This window comes from Aulonocara stuartgranti (assembly GCF_965226115.1).
Source record: "Aulonocara stuartgranti genome assembly, chromosome: 2".
In the NCBI taxonomy this organism is placed as follows: domain Eukaryota; kingdom Metazoa; phylum Chordata; class Actinopteri; order Cichliformes; family Cichlidae; genus Aulonocara; species Aulonocara stuartgranti.
The window spans coordinates 290659-314786 of record NC_138940.1 but is presented as its reverse complement, the minus strand read 5'-3'; the positions used below and the strand labels follow the sequence as shown (position 1 = coordinate 314786).

Below are 24128 nucleotides of genomic sequence, written 5' to 3'. Positions count from 1 at the left end.
GTAAGCATGGTTGTGCTGGTAATGGATACATGCTGTAATATGACTTTGTGATTTTTGCATTAATTTCACATAATAATAATAATGGATTAGATAGCAGTTTTCACGAAGCCCAAAGCACTTTACATTAAATCCATTCTTGATTCATAGCACATTTAATACAGCATATTCATATAACAGGTACATATGTCCCAAGATCTTTATGCTAGAAATGTATTAGGGCAATTTTTGGATGTAGTTTTTGTAAAGAATATGGGATGTAGCTGTTAAATCTACATTCTGTTGAACTCAATAAACCATGAGTTTAAAATGTAAAAGCTAACAACAACTTGAGAGACCTACAGCTAATGATAGACATACTATATTATTGAGTGAATTCATATAATCCCAAAAGTGTTAAAACAATAATCTGTTGTCTGTTCTATTTATTCATAGTTAATTATCATATGAAGAAAAAAGATTTTAAAAGCACCTCCTCCCAAAACTAGGCGTTTAGAGCACCGTTTCACATCAAGGCGCCTGATTTCAAACGGGCCAATCAGCGCACTGCATCAGGCTCCACCGCAGATAACGTCTGTACAGCTCCACACAAGTTTTGCTTTGGACTACGGCAGCACGCTATCTTCATTTTCGTGGACTTGTTTCTCATTTTTTAAAATTTAACGTCTGCCACAGCTCGTCTTCAGTCACTACGGTAAGAAAATAATCCAACTTGGTTTATTTATCGACAGCATTGTGTTGCAGGCAGTGAAGGCGCAAATGATAAATTTACGTTAGCTTTAGCTCGTTTCTAGCATTAGCTACATCAGGCTGAAAAGAGCCTTGCAAAACCAGCAGTGCGCGTTTTGAGACGGATATATTAATGGAAACCGTCTAATTAGTATAGCTACATTTGAATGCTTTGTCTAAATGCGGCCTGGATTTTCCCGCCTTGTTTGACATCCGGCTGAAGCTTTAAGTTAGCTAGCCTCGCAGCTGTGTCATATTGATTATGTATTTTTGCAGCATATGTGGAGAATCGGTTCAGTCCGTGAAAGCTTATGTTTTGCATTGCAGACTGCATCGTAATGAACCCCGGTGTATTTATGTGTTGAAGTAAGTTGTAAGCAGGTGTTTTCTGGATATGCTGCTTTAAAGTCTCACTTATACCGCCACCACACTGGTACCGCAACTGTTTCTCAGAATGCTACCTTAATGGATTTGAATTGCACTGTCTCACGTTTTGTGAATGCCAGTGTGAGGGAACTAAAGCTTTGATTGCTCACTTACAGGAACACATAGAAGAGGGACGGCATGTAACTTGTCCAGTGAGAGGATGCCAAAGTGAGTTCTCTGTAAAATCTACATTTACCTCCCATATGTCTAGAAAACACAAACGTTAGGAAAATGTGATTTGTGGTTTAAACAAAGATACTCAGAGAGTCCATCTACAAGTGCCACCATACAGGAAGGTGCCAGTGTATCAGATATAGAAGACCCTGGTATGGATGGGTCTAATTTCAGTGACCTGTATCTCAGAAATGTATGTATGTTTTACATTAAACTACAGGGACAGCATCTTCTGCCAGCATCTTCTAAAAGATATGTCAGTTTCAGATGAAGACATAAAAATCTGTGACACAGTAAAACAATCTGACTTGTTCTCAGCTTGTCACACAGGGCCCATGAGAACTGCTTATTCAAGAGTTCAGTGCTTTAAAGATGTGTTCAAGTATGTTGAACCCAGAAAAGTGTTTTTGGGCAGGGACGAGAACAGGATGGAGAGATTTGCCTATTATGTTCCTCCGCTAAATATTTTGAAGGGTATGCTGGAATCAAGTTTTTGGCAAGGTCTCATATCAGTGAATCCTAATAATGTTTCAAGACCAGATATTCTCAGGGACTGTTGTGATGGTAACGTGTTTGTGTCAAACAAATTTTTTCAGGAAAATCCACATTGCCTCAAGCTGGTTCTATACCAGGATGCATTTGAAGTAGTGAACCCACTTGGTTCTGCCAAAAAGAAGCACAAGGTTTTGGCTGTGTACTTCTCTCTACTCAACATCCCACTAACACCCTTCATCATTGTTTGCGGTAAGCTGAAAGAGCAAAATTCAACTTTTTTTTTTTTCTGTTGTAACTGCCACGTTCTTTGTACTCTTGGCTTGTTTAGTTTCATGTTCTGTTGCTTCCTCACTAATACACTGGATAACACAACCATATAAGTTCAACTAGTAACAAAACTCATCCTATGATCCATGTAACAAGTATCTCTGCATTTGTATATATGACTGACATTAAAGCTCTTGTTATTAAAGTTTTTAATTTGTTGTTGTTGTTGTGTTAATTCTCAGGTTCTTCCTGCTTCGCTGCTGAAACATTCATGTTGAGCATTGATAAGAAGACTGTCAACGACCGCATCACAACCTTCCAACCCGTTCTCACTCCCAAAGCGTAACATTTTACGCTAGGTGACAAATCGTCACCATATTACGTTTTCGGCTACCCACCACGTTCCTAAATGACGACCTCGGAAAACAGAGGAAATATGAGAACCCTCTGGACTGAATCTACACATGTTCGCTCTTTTTCTTCAAATCGCTTAGAAACACGCTATTTAACATCATTTAACATATATCCAACAATGATGAGACAAACTATAGGACAGAGGTGCAACAACTAGAGTCATGGTGCCACGACAATAACTTGGTCTTAAACACCAAAAAGACCAAGGAGATCATTGTAGATTTCCAGAAGAGGGGCCATAACAACCATCTGCCTCTCTTCATTGGTAGTGAGGCGGTGGAGAGGGTGAGCAGTTTAAAATTCTTGGGGGTAACTGTGACCGAGGACCTGTCCTGGGGCAACCATATCACCTCAGTTGTACGGAAGGCCCAACAGCGCCTCTACTACCTGAGGAGACTGCGGAGCGCACACATTCCCAGATCTCTGATGTTGAACTTCTACAACTGTGCCATCAGCAGCGTTCTGACGTATGGCTTTCTAGTGTGGTTCCCCAGCTGCACCAAGGCCGATCAGCAAGCACTCCAGCGGATGGTGAAAGAAGCTGGCAGAATTATTGGAACAAGTCTGCCAGAGATCAGTAATATCTTCCCCACTCGCTGTCTGAGGAGGGTGCACAGTATCCTGCGGGACCAACATCACCCTGCGCGCCACCTTTTCCATATGCTGCCCTCAGGGAGAAGGTACAGGTCTATACAGGCCAGAACATCCAGACTGGCCAACAGCCTGTATCCACAGGCTGTGAGGCTCCTGAACTCTCTGCCCCCCTCTCACGGACAATAACCATATCCAACTTCTTAATAGCAATGAACTGGTCTGCATTGGTGCATCATATCTTTATTCTCTTCCCCCTCCTGCCCCCCCCCTCTTTCTTAAATAGATAACTATCATATCTGATATCATATCTCACAGTACAATAATATTGAATGGGTGCATTGTTGTATTTTGTCATGTTTCTCAGGTCTTTGTCTGAATTTCTACGAACATTATTGCTAAGGATTGTCTTATTGCATTGGAGTCACACTGGGTTAAATATGTACACTTGGGTTTTAAGGGGTATTTATTATTTTCTTCTTTTTTGGGGTTGTATGGAAGCCCCAAACGCAATTTCATTGTTCTTGACAATGACAATAAATAAATACTACTACTACTTACTAAATTAAAGTCCTGGTTAAGGTCAGGAATAAGGTTATGGTCAGGGCTAGGGATAAGGTTAGGTTTAGGGCTGGAATACAGGGCTGGAACGTCTATTACCGCGGGAGCGTCATTGCACTGGATTCCAGCCATAACCCGCCGCGTACCCTAAGAACGCCGAAGGTCTCCTTTCACGTTCCTCAGGAACGCCGTGGGACGAGACAAAACGTCGACATGTTACGCCTCGGGAGTGAGAACGCTCTGAACCTTCACCTCTGCTATCTGCCTAATGTTTGGCAGTTACTACTGCTTTAACATACACTACCCTGTAGAACTACGATCAACACTGGAATTCCTTCAACGGTAAAATTTATTTTATTATGGATTTATTTTTGTGCTTTTCAAACTTGGCCATTTGATATCCCACCTCAGGTTGTTAATTTCCTCAATCTCTCTCGCCCTTTTTTCATGAAGGTGTCTCTTTTCCATAAATCCTGAGAGAGGCACCAAGGTTGAATCCAAGAAGAAAAAAGTGTTCTCAGTCAATCCCAGAGTCCTCACTCTCATCTCAGACATTGCTGACCATGAGTGGATCTAGTCCTACCCCTCTTGTTTGAGACAAAGTGATAAAGGTATACTATGTTACATACTCTACAGGTGTTCTGTTTTTGAAACAATTGTTACATTTCTGATTGTGAGTGGGAAGTTTAACAATGTGAAGTTTTACTAGACACAATTTGTAAAAGTACATGGTCTACTTTTGATTCACTGTTTTATATCTGAAAAATTTATCTGGTAAAAATGTGGTAAACCTGCGATTTTGTTTCTTGGATTTTAATTTTCCCAGTTTTAAAGATATTTGTATTCCAATAGTGTAAAAGTATGCTGCATGTACATTGCTGGCATTTTGTAGTTACCCAAAAAATTGCAGTTGAAATTCTCAAAACAAGTGTAAAGTTTTTGTTTGTACCTGATGCAGTTTTAAGATGTACATTTTCAGGTTTACTGCTCAGTTCTGTGTGCAAAATATGTGGGTGTAAACTTGTTCCTGTAATTTCTTCAATTCAGATTTTCTTTCAATTATAGAAAAAATGTTTAATTCTCTATATTTGTATTTGGGCAATTTGAAAAGTCAAGATTTTACATGTACTGACATTTATGTAGTGAGAACAGCACCAAAACACTTAAAGGTGTCTGAATTGTCTGCTAAAGGTAATGTGAAGTATAATGTGTGCTCAACTTACAGCACTGGTTTTGCACAGTTTGAACAGAACTTGTAAGAATTCTGTGATTCCTCACTGTTACTGTCATGGAGATAACTAGTAACTATTCGTGATTTGTTGAGTACAAATGTAAATGTTTGATGTTCAAAACATCAAAGATGTTAAATAAAATACTTTTTTTGGAAATTTAAGGTGGACATTTTTGTGTTACATTTAGTAATTTGAATAAAATCATGATTTGTGTATTAAGCTTACAGAGTAGAACACTTTTTTTTTTTTTCTTTTTTTTTTTCTAAATGACATCAGAAACAGCAGTATGCGACATTACGTGATGGCAGAGCTTCAGTTCATCCTTTGTCATTTTTTTTTTTTTTTTTTTTTTTAATAAATAGGACAGGGGGAATGAATGAGAGAGAGAGGGGGAGAGAAAGAAAGAAAACCAAAGGGGAGAAGAGACGGTGAGAAGGGGGGGGAAGAGAGACAAAAAAAAAACAAAAAAAAAAAACTCCTGGGTCACCTGTATGGAGAAAAAAAAAAAAACAAACAAACAAAAACAAACAGAGGAGACAGCAAACAACAAAGAGCAACATAATAATAGAGAAAACAAAGCACCATCACGATAAACTAGCTAGTCATAGATATCAGTATTTACTAAGTAATAAACGATATTGTGCAGCACGCAAGATAGACAGCGCACAGTGTGCTTTGAGGCAGCAGCCAAGAAAGCTTTAGTCCGCGTCTGTGAATACCCATGTGTGCATACCTGTGTGGATCAGCATGCTTGCATTCCAAAGGTTTCTCCATGTAATGATCTGCTAGGGAGTGTGGGGGGGCCACAGCCCCGTCCTCCAGGGTGTGAAGCGGGTATGGAGGAGATCAAAACTCCAGACCTCCAGAGGCCCCCAGAACACAAGAGACCATGGAAGACCAACAGAGGGGCAGCCGCGCCACTGTCCCAGTAAGAGCTGAGGAGAGTCCCAGATGAGGGCTCGCCCAGCAGCCGCGGAGCAGAAGTCAGGGGGAGTTGCAGTGACGCGCCCGTGAGCTCCGCCGGCCCCCAGCTGCGCCTGAGTGACCGAGCCCTAGGCCGAGAGGCCAGGGGCACCCCACCTCCAAAGGGGCCCGAGCGAGCCCCAGGCCCCAGGCACAGAGTAGAACACTTAAGAGCACTCTAGTCTAAAAACGGTTACAGAATAAAATTGTATTTTTTTATTTTTTGATAGTTAATTTTACAGGGAAAAAATGTTTTCTGGCACAAACTTTATTTTATATGTTATTTTCATGTTAATTCTAGGGAAAAACATTTTTTCTTCAAGTTAAAACATTTTCTTCTACGGTAAAATATTGACCCTAGCACTGTTTTTAACCGTAAAATCAACAATAACAATACCTTGTTACCGTTAAAGAAGAAAATGTTTCACCCGTAATTTTACGGTAGATTTCTGGCAACCACAGCTGCCAGCGTTTTACCGTAAAATCTACAGTTTTGTTTTTTTTACAGTGTAGACACACCCCTACACTCATTTCCAAAACTCTCTGACTCCGTAGTGAAGGTGGGTCAGTTCTCCTGCTGCATGGACATATTAAACAGCTGATAATGACTTATTAAGTCATGCTATAAGCTGATAGTATTGGTTTCTTAGCGTTGCCTTGTGTCTGGCTGTCTGAATCTGTGTTTTTGAGACTCTCATTGATACACAGCAGTTCAAAGCCAGAAACACTCAGCCATGGTGTTGACTGCTTCTTTTCCAACTAACAGTGTTTGGCAGTTATTGTGAGTCTCTCCTGTTTGTATTCTTTTCCACAGTTCCGTTGTTTTAGGTCATCCTTGGTTACTGATGCACAGTCCTGCTATTGATTTGTCTGATGGTTGTGTTATCAGTTGGAGTAATTTTTCTTTATCTACTTGCTCACAGTCTGCTGTTCCTTTGAGTGCCGATAAATTTACACCTCCTCCCCCAGATCAGTGCGCTGTAGCAGGAATCTGTCATGACGTGGGGGACGTCTTGAGCAACACTCAAGCCTCGTCTCTGCTATTCCAGCTTCCTTTTGACTTGCCCAAAGATCTTCTACTCTGCGTCCCGCTTCCTCCTAGCCACCTATATAACCTCTTCGTCAGAGGTTATATAGAGGTTTCATATAGAGGTTTCATATAGGAAGCTTTGAAAACAGTAGGCGTAATCTGCCCACCTTCCCCTCCATGGAGAAGAAAGATATAACCCTGCATGCTTGTACTGATTATAGGATGCTTTAATCAAAACATGTAACTACCCAAGTATTTAAAGAAGTATATACTTCGACTCATTAACTCTGCTTTTGAGCTTCTGCAGGCAGCCGCTCTATTCACAGAGCTGGATCTGAGAAACGCTTATCGTCCAGAGGTGAATGAAAAACTGCATTAAGTACACCACTGTCTAACCACTGACTAACCACTGCTACAGGAGTCTTTGAGGTCAATGATGTATCCAAAGACTTTTTGAACCTCTCTGTCTTTGTGTTTTTGAATCCTCATCCTTTACCGTGGTTTTTCCAGTCTGTCAGGACTCTGTTGGATCCTATGGGGCTTTTTGTTGTTGTTGTTTGTGTGTTTTCTGCTAGGTCTGTTTCTGTGGCTTCTCCTACTTTAGCACCTGGTTTATATTCTTGCTAGCTAGTTAGTGTTAGCCTAGCGTTGCTGCTGCCGCTGGGCTCATGTTACCTAAAAATTAACACCACAGCCTTAAAAACCTTAAATGAAAATATGTCTGGGAAATGTTCTGTTGATTGTTTCAAATAAAAAAGTGAGATGAGAGCCCAGACAAAATTCTTCGGGAGGTGCAGCCGTTAGGGGCGGGGTGTATTTTCAATCCATAGCCATAACTAACTAACTATAAATATCATGTTTAACCTGAGTAGCAAAAGACCGCAAGGGGGTTGAAAACAATACGCCAGGAGTCAGCTGTGCTCGCCGGCTCTATCGAGCCTTGAGCTCCCGGTCAGCTATCACCCTGGTGGATAACAGAGCTCTCCGAAAACGTGGAAGCACTTTTGCAAATATGTGATATTTTGATAAATTAAGTATTTATTTGAGCATTACACACCTACATTCTTGCCTGAAAATATCTTAAAAGGTTATTTTGTGACCCAGAAAGGGTAGTCTGGGGAAAAGGAGGATTGCATTTATCGGCCGGTTGTCGGAGCCTGTGCGTACTTGTAAGCGTGGCAATGGTGGAGGAGAGCAGCTAAAAAACGTATTACTTTTTCTGGGTCACAAAATAAACTTTTAAGATATTTTCAGGCGAGAATGTAGCTGTGTAAAGTTCAAATATCTGCTCGATTTATCAAGACATCACATATTTGCAAAAATGCTCCAATGTTTTCGGAGAAGTCTATTTTTTTCATGCTTTGTGTCAGCTTTTGAACATCTGTGGCATCTATTAATGTCAAATCTAGCCTTTGTTTAACAACATAAGGAAACTGCTTTTATATTTAACCGACTTTTCTGTTTTATTACATTTTAAATAACAACAATAATAATAATAATAATAATAGTATTTATTTTGTTAAAAATGTGTTTAAAAACAAGTTTTGTTGTGAAAGCTATAATCCAGATTAGTGGCCTGTTAAATGGTTAAAGTCTAGGTTGGCTTTATACTTGAGAATAAAGTAATATAGGTTGTGTTTCTAAAGAATTAAGTTAAATTACACAGTTGAATCATAAGAAACCATATGTTAGATCTGGTCATTTTGCTTATTAGAAACTTTATATATTGGAAGTTAACTTTCAACAAGCATGTAATGATTATATTTAAATTAGGTGGTCTTTTTTTAAACACATGTCTCTTTAGGCCTAAACTGACAGTGCCAATACTACACATTCAGACACAGTAGTGTCAAGGGCAGTGTCGTGGATGAGAGAAGGAGGACCCAAACGCTGGACTCACAGGCAGGTAGGTGAAGGTGGATGTTTATTGCCGAAGGAGTGAGCAAACAGTACAGAGGGAGGAAATGGCTGGCTGACTGAACGAACAAAGGACTGACTGACTGACTGACTGACTGACTGACTGACTGACTGACTGACTGGACATACAGACGACATTGACATCAGACATACATCATTAATGACCCGACATTGAATGGGTAGAACAGAGGGCTTAAATACACGGACTGGTGATAATGATGATAATGAGAGACCGGTGAGTACACAGCTGAACATAATGAACTAATGATAATGGGAAAAGGACTGAACATAATGCACACAGACCAAGGCTAACACAATAAAACAGGAAGTGGAACAGGCAGTAGATAAACAGCGAACATGAACTAAGAATACTGGGTCAAAGACCCAGAAACCCTGACAGTACCCCCCCCCCCCCCCCCGCCAAGGCCGGCACCCGACGGCCAAAAGAACGAAAAACCAGAACAGGGCGGGCGGAGGGGGCCCAGGACGGAGGGACGGAGTCCACACAGAGACAGTTCAGGAGGGCGGCCACGTGGAAGGCAGCAGTGACCACTGAGCCGGTCTGGTGGGCGGCTGCGGCGGTCGAGACGAGACAGTTCAGGGGGCCGACCGTGCGGACGGCAACGGCGGCGATGACAGCGCTGGTCCGGGGGCCGACCGTGCGGAAGGCGACGGCGGCCACTCAGGCGAAGAGGGTCCGGGGGCCGGCCGTGCGGAAGGCGGCGGCGGCCACTCAGGCGAAGGCCCTCCTGAACTGTCTCTGTGTGGAAGAGAGACAGAGGTTAATAACAGATATGATTCAATGCAGAGAGGACTATTAACACATAGTTAGTGAGGAAGGTGACTGGAAAGGAAAAACTCAATGCATCATGGGAATAGCCTACGTCTATTGCAGCATAACTAAGGGAGGATTCGGGGTCACCTGGTCCAGCCCTAACTATATGCTTTATGGGGGAACAGCTGACACACATGAACATAACGACGTCACAGTGGAAGAGTAAAACTAACCATGATGAACACAGGAACACAAGACCTCCTCGCATGATAAAAATGAACTTAGAAAACCTGAAGGGTTTAAACATAAACTAAAACTCAAAACGCTGGGTCAAAAGACCTAGGATCGTGACAGTAAGATTATAACAGTGATGGCAATATAATTGTTTGTTGTTCAGCAGAACAGTGTCCAGTATGTTGGCTGTTATACTTTGTTGTGTTTGAAAATAAAAGTTGGGCTGATTTTAACATCATTACAAAAAGTGTTGTTAATTATTTTTAGTCATATTCAGGTTACCACAATTTTTTTTTCATTTAGTTGAACTTGAAATGTTTGTCAGTAGGTAAACAATTAGTATTGTACAGTCAGAAATATCAAGTTATTCTCAATACTGCAGACTTGCAATGAAGAAGTTGTCCTAACAGTCATCTTAAGTAAGCTTTACTTCGTTTTTTTGAGGCAACGAGTTTGCATTTTTTTTTTTAATTCTGGAAGCTACATAGGCTTTTACTCTATACTCAAAATGAATAAGTTGCCTTAACTTAGTCATCTTATGTAAACTTTACTCATTTTTTTGAGTTCTGTGAACTAATGAGGCTGTACAGTGTACTCAAAATGGGTAAGTTGCCCTAGCTTAATCATCTTAAGTAAAACTTTACTCAATTTTTTCGAGGCAATGAATTTAAATAGTTTTTTTGAGTTCTGTGAACTAATGAGGCTGTACAGTGTACTCAAAATGGGTAAGTTGCCCTAGCTTAATCATCTTAAGTAAAACTTTACTCAATTTTTTCGAGGCAATGAATTTAAATAGTTTTTTTGAGTTCTGTGAACTAATTGTTCTGTGAACTGTCTTTATTGGACCGATACACCTGTCCTTCATTATTCAGCAGACCTGTGTGTATTTATGAACCAGCTCTCCTGTCACTCGTCGCCAGTTTGTCACAGCTATTTCTGCGCAGGGTTGGGTGATACAGCCTTGGAATATATCACTGTGTTTCAAGGAAATCAAGGTTAAAGGTTCAAGGTTCTTTATTCGTCACATGCATAGTTATACAGGTATAACACACAGTGAAATGTAACCTGACATGCTCCTCGACTTGCAAAAAAAGAGGGGGGGGGGGAAGGAAGAACATAACATAATATATACATTAGGTGGATGTGCAGTAGTAGCATGTAAGCAGCAAGCAGGTGAATTCTGTACATTAAGCGAATTAAATAAGAATAGACAATCTGACTATTTTACAAAATAGACAGTATGAACATTTAAAATTAAAGGAATTTCAATTCAATTTTATTTATATAGTGCTAAATCACAACAACAGCCGCCTCAAGGTGCTTTATATTGTACAGTAGATCGTACAATAATAGATAGAGAGAAAAACCCAACAATCATATGACCCACTATGAGCAAGCACTTTGGCGACAGTGGGAAGGAAAAACTCCCTTTTAACAGGGCCCAGATGGCTTGGGGATAGAAGCTCCTCTTGAGTCTCTCTGTCCTTGCCCGGATGATGCGGAACCTTCTGCCGGATTGCAGAAGTTAGAACAGTTTGTTGCCAGGATGGGACGGGTCCTTCAGTATCTGCGCTGCTCTAGTCCGGCATCTCCTGGTGTAGGTGTCCTGAAGAGGGGGGAGAGCAATCCTGCAGCAGCGTTCTGCTGTACAGATCACTCTCTAGAGAGCTCTTTGGTCCTTAACACAGCTGTTTCCATTCCAGGATGTGATGTTCTGTGTGAGGATGCTCTCCACAGCACCTGTATAGAAAATCCTGAGCATCTCTGGAGAGACCCGGAACTTCCTCAGTTGTCGTAGGTGATACAGGCGCTGCCTAGCCTTTTTGGTCTGGACCTGAATGTGGGCAGACCATGTCAGGTCTGAGGAAATGTGGACATCGAGATACTTGAAGGACTGCACCCTCTCCACTGGAGCTCCATTGATGATAATGGGCTTGTAGTCTCTGTGCTGACCCCTTCTGAAGTCCACCACCAGCTCCTTGGTCTTGTCAACGTTCAGCTGGAGGTGGTTGTCCTGGCACCATGATGCCAGATTCTTCACTTAATCCATGTAGGCCGCCTCATCGTTGTTGGAGATGGTGCCCAACACCCCTGTGTTGTCAGCAAACTTCACAATGGTGTTGGAGCTGTGGGTGGCCACACAATCTAAAGTGTAGAGGCAGTAGAGGGCGAGAGGACAAATCCTGTGGTGCTCCTGTGTTGATGGTGATGCTGTTAGAGACGCATCTACCCACCCTCACCACCTGAGTTCTGCCAGTGAGGAAGTCCAACACCCATGCACACAGATGGCTGTTGATCCCTCGGCTTTGTGAACAGTCTACTGGGCACTATAGTGTTAAATGCTGAACTGTAATCAACACACAGCATTCTCACATAGTTACCCTGTTTCTTGTCCACGTGGCTGAGGGTGGTGTGCAGGAAGTGGGCGATGGCGTCCTCTGTGGATCTGTTGGCTCGGTAGGCAAACTGGAGCGGATCTGTGGTGTCTGGGATGGCGGAGGAGATGATGTTCTTCAGCAGCCTCTCGAACACCTTCATTACTACCGAGGTCAGTGCAACTGGCCGGTAATCGTTCATGGATGGGTGTTTGCTGTTCTTGGGCACAGGGATGACGGTGGATCTTTTGAAGCATGTGGGGACCACAGACTTCGCCAGGGACTCGTTGAAGATGGAAGTGAACACACCTGCTAGCTGGTCAGCACAGCAGCACAGCAGCACTGCAAAAACTCAAAATCTTACCAAGTATATTTGTCTTATTTCTAGTCAAAATTATCTCATTACACTTAAAATAAGACACAATCAGCTACAGGGCAACATTTCAGTAAGCTAAAGGAACTTGTTTCAAGACAGTGAATCTTGAAACTAGAGAAAAACTAGAGATTTTTCACTTGTTCCACTGGCAGATTTTTTCACTTATTTTAAGCTAAAATATCTTGTATTAAGTGAAAAAATCTGCCAGTGGAACAAGTGAAAAATCTCTAGTTTTTCTCTAGTTTCAAGATTCACTGTCTTGAAACAAGTTCCTTTAGCTTACTGAAATGTTGCCCTGTAGCTGATTGTGTCTTATTTTAAGTGTAATGAGATAATTTTGACTAGAAATAAGACAAATATACTTGGTAAGATTTTGAGTTTTTGCAGTGAGACGGCCGGTGATGCCGTCTGGCCCCGCTGCTTTCCTTGTGTTCACTCTCCTCAGTGTCGCTCAGACGTCGTGCTCCGCGATGTTGATCACCGGTCTCTCACTGGTGACGTCACTGTCCTCGGTAGTCAGGCGGTAGTTAGCATTAGCCGCGTGGCTAACCTCGAAACGGGCATAGAACTGGTTCAGCTCGTTGGTGAATGCAGAGTCGGCGTTGATCGGCACAGTGTCCCTGGCTTTGTAGTCGGTAATGGTGCGTAGTCCGTGCCACATACTCCGTGTGCCACCCTGGTGGAAGCGAGACTCCACGTGTACCGGTGTTTGGCATCTCTCACTGCGCGCTGTACGCCGTATGAGGCTGCTTTGTAGGCGCTCATATCGCCAGTGGCGAAACACACGTTGCAGGTGGCGGTCCTGGCATTCACTGCAGCGCGGATCGATCTGTCCACCCATGGTTTCTGGTTCGGGAATGTGGTGACTCTCGCAGTGGGGATAATCTCCTCCGCTAGCATATTGATGAAGCATACTGCGACTTCCATAAACTCGTTGATGTCGACTGCGCATGCTCTGAACATGTCCCAGTCTACGTCATTGAATGCCTCCTGTAGCGTAGCTTCTGATTGGGCAGACCTACGTTTCACCTCCCTCATGGTTACTTCTTCCGTCCGTATGTTTTGTTTATACTGGGGAATGGGGAAGATCTGAGATAATATTTATGGTGATGAAGAGATACAATACTGTACAATGTTTTACATTAATTACAACTTCCAGGCAGCAGCATTTAGAATTGCATTTTCCAGTCTTGTTTGCCACTGAGCTGTTGTTATTAATGACATACTATCCAGTTCAAAGGTGCTCTTCAAAAGAACATGTGAAGTAAACTTATAACGTAACCACTTAAGACTTTAACAGTATCTAAAGCAACTTCACCTTCAGCAGTCTACACAAACATGTCACACAATCAGATTAAAATGGAAACATTTAATATATATATATATTAGGGGTGCAGCAATACACAAAATTCACGGTTCGGTTCGATTCGATACTTTGGTGTCACAGTTCGATATTTTTTCGATACAAAAAAAAGTTCATGCTTTTTTAATTTGTCATTTATTAAAATTATAAATATATATTTTAACTCAAAAGTACAGTTTTTAAATTTAATGTTGCTGAAACAACAAAATAATAAAAAACAAATAAATATATCTGATCGAGAAATCACTCATCTTTGGAAAAGAGAGTTTATTACAGAGAAATGGCTCTTTCCAAAATAAAAGCTATACTATCCGCTTCTTCTGGGCTATATTCTCAGCAGCATATTAAACATATCAGGTCCCCATAAGGAGAATCATGTGCTAACGGCCGTTTAAATGACTTGGGTAAAGTTTGCAGCATGCGTGCTTGTTGTTTTTGTCTGCTTCCACTTGTCTTTGCACTAGGATGCTGTCAGAGTAAATGTGCAGTCATATTCGTTGTGTTCCCACTACTGCTGTCAGCGTTAATCTCGTTGAAATGACGTTAAAGCCACAACACGGCAAATCTCCGTTAACAAGCTACCGCGGATCGCCCCGTGCGTGGGGCTGGACCGCCAACATGTTAACGAGCTAACTGCGCTAACACACTAGTTCCCACCAATGTAATTGAGCATTGCGTGGCACATCCGACATACTGTTTTACTTTAGTCCATGACGCGCTTACCTTCAGGGTCATATGTCATATGACCAAAATAGTTCCAAACGCCAGATCTGAATGAGGGTGGGGGAGGTTCAATTTGCCATGTTGCAAGGAGAGCTTAACTTCTGTCTCGCTAGCTTGTCCTGCGCTCAGTGAATCTGCTTTCGACTACTCCGCCTAGGCTGCACTGTCAAGCGTAGATCCACTGAGCGCTCAACACAGACAGAATTGTCAGAAGGAAAGTGTCATGGTCCTGGGTCGGTGACCCAGCGCTTTTAGTTATCATTTTCTAGTTTATGATGATGATTATTATTGTTTGAGTTCTATGTGTTATATAAGATAAGATAAGATAAGATAGAACTTTATTAATCCCTCGGGTGGGTTCCTCTGGGAAATTCGATTTCCAAAAAAGCACAGCACCGACAGAAGTTACAGAGTTATACACACACACATATATATAAATACAGAGACAATATAAATAAAATATACGAAGGGGATAAATAGAATAAATAGGAATAAAAATAAAAATACAAGTGAATTGCACATTTCAAGTATTGAGTCTATTGCACCGTTGACTATTTACAAAAGTATTGCACAAAAGGTATTGCACAGTGAGGTGAAGAGGCACTACAGCTTAGTTGTTCCCCCCTCCTTTGTCCTCCTGTTTCTCCTCCCTCTCCCCTCCAGAGAGGAGTTAAACAGTCTGATGGCGTGTGGGACAAAGGAGTTTTTAAGTCTGTTAGTTCTTGTCTTTGGGAGAAGCAACCTGTCACTGAACAGACTCTTCTGGTTGTTAATGGCCGTGTGCAGAGGATGCCTGGCATATTTGGTCTGCCTTGGAGTCTGTTTCTCTGTCTGTCTATGGTGTCACCCCATCTGTTTGTGAATCTGTCTGTTTAGTTCAATGTCTTGTCTGGTTCCATGTGTCTGAGTTTCCTGTTTTATTGTGAAGGTCTGTGTCGTATGTGAGTGTGCTCAGTTTACGTTTCCCCTGTCTCGTCAGCTGTGATTTCTCCCAGGTGTGTTCCCCTCCTGTCTCTAATCCCTTGATTACTGCCATCTGTGTATTTAAGCCCTGTGTTTCTCTGTGTCAGTGTCGCGTCGTACCCTCAACTAGCTGTGTGTTCTGCTTCTATGTTCCTAGTGTTTGGTCTCCTGCTCCAGTTTAGTGTTTCTTTCCAGTGTTTCAGTCCTTGGTTCCTCTGTTCTGACTTTTGGTTTTCTTTTGGTGAGTTTAGTTTGTAGGAGGTTTTTCCCAGCAATAAAGCTGCGCTTTAAGTTTCACTTCCGTGTCTGAGTTCTGCATTTTGGGTCCACCACTCCTGCTTGCCTGCCACACAGCGATTCATGACAGAACGACACGACCAGTATGGATCCAGCAGACTCACTGAGGAAGCGCAGCTCAGCCTTTGACGGGACCCGGCTAGCGCTTGGAGGGCCTCCATGCTGCCGTTCCTCACTAGCTGCTTACCTGTCATGGCGGGGTGCGCCGATGTGTGAGGAAGCAGGACCCAAAAGCAGATGATGGACGAGGAGTTGTAAGTTGTAACAAAAAAGTGATCCTTTATTAATGACGGCACAGGAAACCAAAGCAAACTGACAAAAACACTAAGAAACTAAAACACTAAGAGGGACTGAGACCAAAAAACTATAACTGTGGTGGAAAATAACAGGCAAAGACTATGACTTAAACTACCGTAGAATAACTGACAAAAACCATGACTGTGACTGAGGTCAAATAAACAGACGAACCGACAATGACAAGCAGAAAACAGAAGGCTTAAATACCCACATGAGGTGATCAGTGGAAGTGGAGACACATGAGGGAACAGCTGACAGACATAGCCCTAATGACAGGACCAAGAAAGGAAAGCTAACTATAATGAACAAGGAACACAAGACACTGTCAAAATAAAACAGGAACACTAAAACTAAGTATGGCAACACAAACTTAACAGACCTAAATTCATAATGATAAATACCAAAACCCCAAAACATAGAAAACCAAGGAACAATAAACAATAACAACCCAAACTAAAGACAGATAGGAACTGACACAAAAACTAATAACATATCAAAAATGAAACAAATACAAAAGAGAGGCTCAGAGCGCTGGGTCAGACAGAGCCCCCCCCCCCCCCCAAGGGCGGATTCCAGATGCCCGAAAAAGAAAAAACAACAAGAAAACACAACACAAAGCCAAAAACAACCCCCCCAGGGCGGGCGGAGGGGGACCAGGAAGGAGGGCCAGAAACAAAACCACAAAAAACAAAGCAGCGAAAACACACAGAGCAAACACAACAAGGGCACAAGAGTCCGAGACCCAGCTTCAGGAGGGCGACCAGGAACCCGGCAGAGCAGGAGCAAATGGCGAAGCAATTCAGGCGGCCGCCCCGGAGGTCGACAGAAAAGCAAAACAGAGTACAAAAGTTCGGGAGGCCGACCAGGAGGCCAACGGTCCAGCAGTCCAAAATCCATGAGTTCCGGGGGCCGACCCGGAGGTCGAGAGCACAGCAGGCCAGAGATCAAAAGTTCAGGGGGCCGACCCGGACGGCAATGATGTCCAACAAACGGCCCGGAAAGCGGCCGGCGATCCCGAGGGGCAACACGAGGCTTGGGCGACAGCAACACAACCGCAGAACCAGGCGAGGCCGACACAGAAATTGAGGCCGAAGCCGGACCAGGCGGAGGCGAAGCAGGAACAAAAGCCGAGGCTGGAACTGACGACAGCGAAACAGGAGTCGAGGCCGAAGCCGGACCAGGCGAAACACAGACTGAAGCCGAGGCTGGACCAGGTGACAACGAAGCAGGAGCCGGACCAGGCGAGGCTGAAGCCGAGGCTGGACCAGGTGACAACGAAGCAGGAGCCGGACCAGGCGAGGCTGAAGCAGAGGCCGGACCAGGCGAGGCAGAAGCAGAGGCCGGACCAGGCGACGGCGAAGCAGGAGCCGAGGCTGAGGCCGGACCAGGCGACAGCGAAGCAGGAGCCGAGGCTGAGGCCGGACCAGGCGACGGCGAAGCAGGAGCTGAGGCTGAAGCCGGACCAGGCAAAGCACAGGCTGAAGCTGGACCACGCGTAGCAGAAGCAGAGGCAGAGGCTGGACCAGGCGTAGCAGAGGCAGAGGCTGGACCAGGCATAGCAGAGGCAGAGGCTGGACCAGGCGTAGCAGAGGCAGCCGCAGGTGGTGGCTGGATGGGCTCCTCGGGCCCTCCAGCTGACGTGACGTGGGACTGGACAGGCTCCTCGGGCCCTCCAGCTGACGTGACGTGGGACTGGACGGGCTCCTCGGGCCCCCCAGCTGACGTGGCAGGAGGCTGGACGGGCTCCTCGGGCCCCCCAGCTGATGTGGCAGAAGGGTGGATGGGCTCCTCGGGCCCTCCAGCTGACGAGGCAGGTTGCTCTTCAAGTTGCAGCAACACACAGTCTATAGTGGGTGAAATGAGTTTGTATGAGTTCTCAGACTGAGGTGTGGCAGAACCAGGCGAGGCGTCAGGCTGAGGCGCAGAAGCAGCAAGCAGTAGCGCAGCAGGTGGTGGTCCTGCAGGCGGCGGCATGGGAGCCGCAGGAGGTGGCGCTGCAGCCACAGGTGGTGAAGCAGAAGGTGGCCAGACGGGCTCCTCAGGCCCTCCAGCTGACGTGGCGTGAGGCTGAACGGGCTCCTCGGACCCTGCAGCTGACGTGGCGTGAGGCTGAACGGGCTCCTCGGACCCTGCAGCTGACGTGGCGTGAGGCTGAACGGGCTCCTCGGGCCCTCCAGCTGACGTGGCGTGAGGCTGAACGGGCTCCTCGGGCCCTCCAGCTGACGAGGCGTGAGGCTGAACGGGCTCCTCGGGCCCTCCAGCTGACGAGGCGTGAGGCTGGACGGGCTCCTCGGGCCCTCCAGCTGACGAGGCGTGAGGCTGGACGGGTTCGCCCGAACCTCCAGCAGATGAAACATGAAGCTGGCTGGGTTCGCCCGAACCTCCAGCAGACGAAACATGAAGCGGGCTGGGTTCTCCCGAACCTCCAGCAAACGAGACGTGAGGCCGGACGGGCTCCCCGGGCCCTCCAGCTGACACTGAAATAGGCTGCACAAGTTGCACCTCCGTCTCCGGCTCCAAACCGGCCTGGATAGCAGTCCCACAACAGCTTAGCTGAGCCTGATGGCTAGCATTTCCAGTGAAAACAGTCTCATCATAGCCGGGCTCATGACCCGGAAAGGCAGTGTCCGTTCCAATAATCTCCGGAGAAAAAACATGAGGAGCCAAGATATAGTCACTCACTTGTGTTCGTGGTGTGGAGCGTCGATGGCACGCACGCCGCTTTTTCTTGAGAGTGGAAGACGGCGGTGCAATAGGTGGAAGTCCCTGGTAACTCCGAGGTCCCCCGAGAGCCAGTCGAGTACCCCGGAAAGAGGGCTCGTGCTCCGGAATGAGCCATGGCTTCCACCGGAGCTCCTCCTCCAATAGAGCGCAGAATATCGACTGACGCTCGTCGTGGTCCAAATCAATGGTGTCCAGCGCTTCCTCGCGCTGGACAGTGGCAGGAGTATGGCGAGACTGTGATGAGGGCATGGAAACTGGTGAGCTGAGAGGTGGTGACGCTGCGGCGAATCTCAGCGAACCGACACGAACACACTCAGGTTCCGGAGGCAGCAATGGAGATGACTGATTGTGGGGTTGTTGTGACTGGTAGGTGCTGGAAGCCATTTCCTGACTCGACAGTTCCTGGGCCTGCAGCATCTCTTTTACCCTTGTAAAAGCATCCACTATAGCAGGTGAGCCCGGGAGCTGAAGGAGGCAGGGATCCCTCTCCATAATAGCTTCAGCAACGTTAACCATCACAAGCTTGCTCTTCAAATCGGGTGCTGTAAAGATGCGGTCGAGGATCGCTTGGATCCAAGCCGTCTTCTCCAGACACTCGGTGAGAGCTGAATCCGCTGGGTCCATGACTGGTCGGTTTGTTCTGTCACGGCGGGGTGCGCCGATGTGTGAGGAAGCAGGACCCAAAAGCAGATGATGGACGAGGAGTTGTAAGTTGTAACAAAAAAGTGATCCTTTATTAATGACGGCACAGGAAACCAAAGCAAACTGACAAAAACACTAAGAAACTAAAACACTAAGAGGGACTGAGACCAAAAAACTATAACTATAACTGTGGTGGAAGATAACAGGCAAAGACTATGACTTAAACTACCGTAGAATAACTGACAAAAACCATGACTGTGACTGAGGTCAAATAAACAGACGAACCGACAATGACAAGCAGAAAACAGAAGGCTTAAATACCCACATGAGGTGATCAGTGGAAGTGGAGACACATGAGGGAACAGCTGACAGACATAGCCCTAATGACAGGACCAAGAAAGGAAAGCTAACTATAATGAACAAGGAACACAAGACACTGTCAAAATAAAACAGGAACACTAAAACTAAGTATGGCAACACAAACTTAACAGACCTAAATTCATAATGATAAATACCAAAGCCCCAAAACATAGAAAACCAAGGAACAATAAACAATAACAACCCAAACTAAAGACAGATAGGAACTGACACAAAAACTAATAACATATCAAAAATGAAACAAATACAAAAGAGAGGCTCAGAGCGCTGGGTCAGAGACCCAGCCTGTGACATTACCCTTCAGTCCACTCACCTGCTTCTTCCCCCCGGATTGCCCCGGTCTCACAGAAAACGCTCCTGCCGATTACTATGAGACCGCGAGCAACCAGCTTACACCAGCTCAAGCTTTCTTCAAGATGTTAGGGATCATTATAGCGCCACCCGACTCACCCAGCATTTCCACATCACAGCAGGAGCAGCCACAGCCGAGTCATTCCTTGTCGCATTCTGCCAGCGCTGCTCCCTCTTCTACTTGGAAGCGCCGAACGTGCCGCCAGCACTCACGGCTCCAGTAGGAGCCTGGGACTTTTCTCGACCAACCGCCTAGGGTGAGTGACAAAGTCCCCCTACATTCGCCTTCTGTGTCGAGGGATAAACGTACCGTTTCCCCCAAGGCCGCTAACGTCAGCTTCATGAACTCTAGAACTCCTGTTCCTCCTGTTCGAGAAAATGACAGTATTCATTTTGAGAGCGATCGTTTCCGCTTTGGTTCAAAAGACTGTGCTTCTGATGCTCCTTCGGACCCAGGAGTTAAGACTGTTTCATCTGGAACTGTTTATTCTGGGGCTATGTCAGCTCAGTTAGCCGCCCGGCCCGAAGCTCAGTCGCCACCTCCACCACATTCAGCCTCGCTTCCCATAGCACAGTCACATCCACAGCCTGACTTACTACAAACCTTATTTCAATCCTTAGCCCAGTCAATAGTTCAGTTGGTAGAGGAATCATCAGCCTTATCGTCAGCTCGGTTTCCAACTTCACAACCATCATTTTCCCGACCTTTTCTTCAGTCGCCCTCAGCTCAGCCACCTATACAGCCATCATCTTCACCTACACCTCCGGTACAGCAAGCTATGTCTATCCAACTCTTACAGAACTGTTCCACAACCTCGAATCCTAATCAGAGAGACAAACCAAACAATATTGTTATCAGTCCTCAAAAGCTGGCCAGTTCTGAGACTGAGATTCACTCCAGGGCCTCCCCAGAGGCTGGGTTTCAGCCCCCAGCAGACTCTGGACCCCTGGCGGTTAAGAAGCCAGCTGAGGACCGCATCCGGCCGTTGCTGCCGTTGCTAAGATAAGTGAGGGTGTAGATAGTTTCTTTTTTTTTTTTTTTTTTTTTTTTCTGCCTGTCCCATTTGGTTCTTTAGCCATCAGAATTGTTGTCTGAAGACCAACAAGGATACCCAATGGATTTACTTTCCAAATGGATCATCGTGGCATTGCCGTATTGGTCCATTTGGTCGATCTTTGTTTTTATTATTTATTATATTTTATTTTCAGATGTTACAGACGGGACAGACATGAGTGAGGGATAGGAAAGGGAGAAAGAAAGAGGAAGGAAAGGAAAAACAGAAGGGGAGAGGGACAGTGAGAAAGGGGGGGAGAGAAAAAATAAAAATCTCCTGGATCACCTGTTGAGAGAGGAATAGAAAACAAGCAAAAAAGACAAAAAAAACAAAACAAAGCAACATACTAAACACAACACCATCGCATTAATCTAGCTAAGTGTAAACAGCAGTAAATACTAAATATTCAATGTTGTTGTGCAGCACGCAGGACAGATGTGCTTCGAAGTAGCAGCCAAGAAAGGTGTAATTTGGGTCTACGAGCAGTGAACACCCATGTGCATACCTGTGTGGATCAGCGCGCTTGTATTCCAAAGGTTTCTCCATGTAACGATCTGCTAGGGAGTGTGGGGGGGCCACAGCCCCGTCCTCCAGGGTGTGAAGCAGGTATGGAGGAGATCAAAACTCCAGACCTCCAGAGGCCCCCAGAACACAAGAGACCAAGGAAGACCAACAGAGGGGCAGCCGCGCCACTGTTCCAGTAAGAGCTGAGGAGAGTCCCAGATGAGGGTTCACTCAGCAGCCGCGAAGCAGAAGCCAGGGGGAGTTGCAGTGACGCGCCCATGAGCTCCGCCGGCCGCCAGCTGTGCCTGAGTGACCGAGCCCCAGGCCGAGAGGCCGGGGGCACCCCACCTCCGAAGGGGCCCGAGCGAGCCCCAGGCTCCAGGCCCCGATAAGCGGCCGCCAAGGAGTGAGCCGGTGTATACCTGGACGCCCACCCCCAGACACAAAGAACCACCAACGCACCGACACCTGAGGGAGTCCGCCACTGGCAGGGGAAGTGGTGGTGGGTGGAGATAGGCCTCCAAACCTTGGAGGGCCTGAGGTGTCCCCAGAGAGGTGGTGTCTGATACCCAACCTGACATATAGACACAGACATACAGGCACACACAGACACAAACATCCATTCCCCCCCCCTCATGCTCTCATATGCACTCACTCCACACTCAACCAACGTGGAGACAGACATAAAGAGACGCTGTACACACGATCACACTCCCCAAGCGTACTCTACAAACCGGGTCTAGGTACCCTTGCCCCTGGAGGGGGGAACTGCACCCAGACCCAGGTGGTGTTACCCTTTTCCCTGCGGTGGGGAGAGGCAGACCACCCCGACTCCGTAGCAGCAGGGAGGCCCCACACTCCAGACCGCAGTCGGACGGCCAACTCCTCCTAGCCCTCCCGCTCCAGCAGGCCGCAGAGAATGGGGGTGGGAGAAGACTCCAAACCTCCCTCCACCCGCTCATTGTAGTGTTGATGCATGTGTGTTCTAAAGTGCAATTAAAACCCAGGAGGGCATGGAGCTACCTGCCAAGGAGCAGCAGGTAAGCGCATAGTCCCTCCTGATAGCCCTCAATGTCTAAGTGTATTTAAAATTGAGAGGTGGGCAACGACGCCAGGGGTGAGGTGTACACCCTGATGGTAATTTGGACTCCGTGATTGTGCCCACCCCCAAGATCCTATATGTATGTGTAATGAGAGTGTGAATAATGTGAATGTCTAAGTTGTGGGATAAAATTGAGGCAGAGGCAGCCAGAAGGGGACAGAGGGGGGGTAGTACTCGCGCCAGCTCCCCCGCTGACCCCAGTAGGCACTCTCACACTCCGCGACCCGCCAGGGAAAGGGGGCCCAGGCCCATCCAGACCGGGGCCCAGTGCAGCAGTGCCTCCCGGCCCCACAGAGCCCGGGACAGTCCACACAACCCCACCACAGAGAAAACTGCACCCACCCCACCATCCACTCATCTTCCAGACTACATAAGACAGTAAACGCCCAGGCTGAGATCTTCCTCCACCTCTCCTGTATCTCCCCCTCCTGCAGAGAGAGTTCCTGAAGAGAGGAAAGCTCCTGCAAGATGTGACCATCTCCCCCACCAGTTGAAGAGCCCCCCAGGTGGCTCGACACACCGGCGGCACCCTGCTCCAGGGCTGGGCCCCCATGCACCCACCCGCCCACAACCCCGGCAACACACCAACCAGGACCCAAGCCCCCGAGGCCCGGCCCGGGCCCCAGCCCAGAGACGGAGCGCCCCCAGAATCTCACGCCCATCCCGGACCCACCCAGGGACAGCCAGGCTACCAGGTCAGTAACCCACGTCAGTCAGCACAGACCCTCCCCTAGCCCCGCTGCACACAGCCGCGAGGAAACAGTCACCTGAGAGCCAACAGAGCCCCCAACCGGACAGGACCGCTATCCCGGGTTGAGCCCCCCAAGGAAGATGCCTCCGGGGAACCCCCCGACGCCCTAAGCCTGTCCCTACCCCCACACCAATCACAACAGTGAAGGCGGGACCAAACTATGACCCCCCACCCCCACTAGGTGATGGAGCTGACAAAAGGAGCCCAGAGCAATTGATCTGATGTGGTGGCAGAGGCTGTGTCAAGACTAATGTAATCTAATAGATAATTTCTATATTGGTTAGAATTAAGATTATTTTTATTTTTCCAGTTCATGAGGACTGTTTTCTTGGCTATGCATAGGGCAGTGAAAATCATATGGGCTATATTCTTTTCTGAAGTGACATTATCTAAGCTGCCCAGTAAACACACTAAGGGGGAAG

The 24128-nt window shown here is 46.2% G+C and overlaps 1 long non-coding RNA gene across 1 annotated transcript; it reads left to right on the top strand.

Moving 5' to 3' along the window:
- On the top strand, window positions 1–2762 carry LOC309718155. Its single transcript, XR_014279887.1, has 4 exons — window positions 1–691; window positions 1269–1320; window positions 1923–2070; window positions 2331–2762. It is a non-coding gene; the product is annotated as an uncharacterized lncRNA (long non-coding RNA).
- Window positions 2763–24128: the final 21366 nt, after the last annotated feature.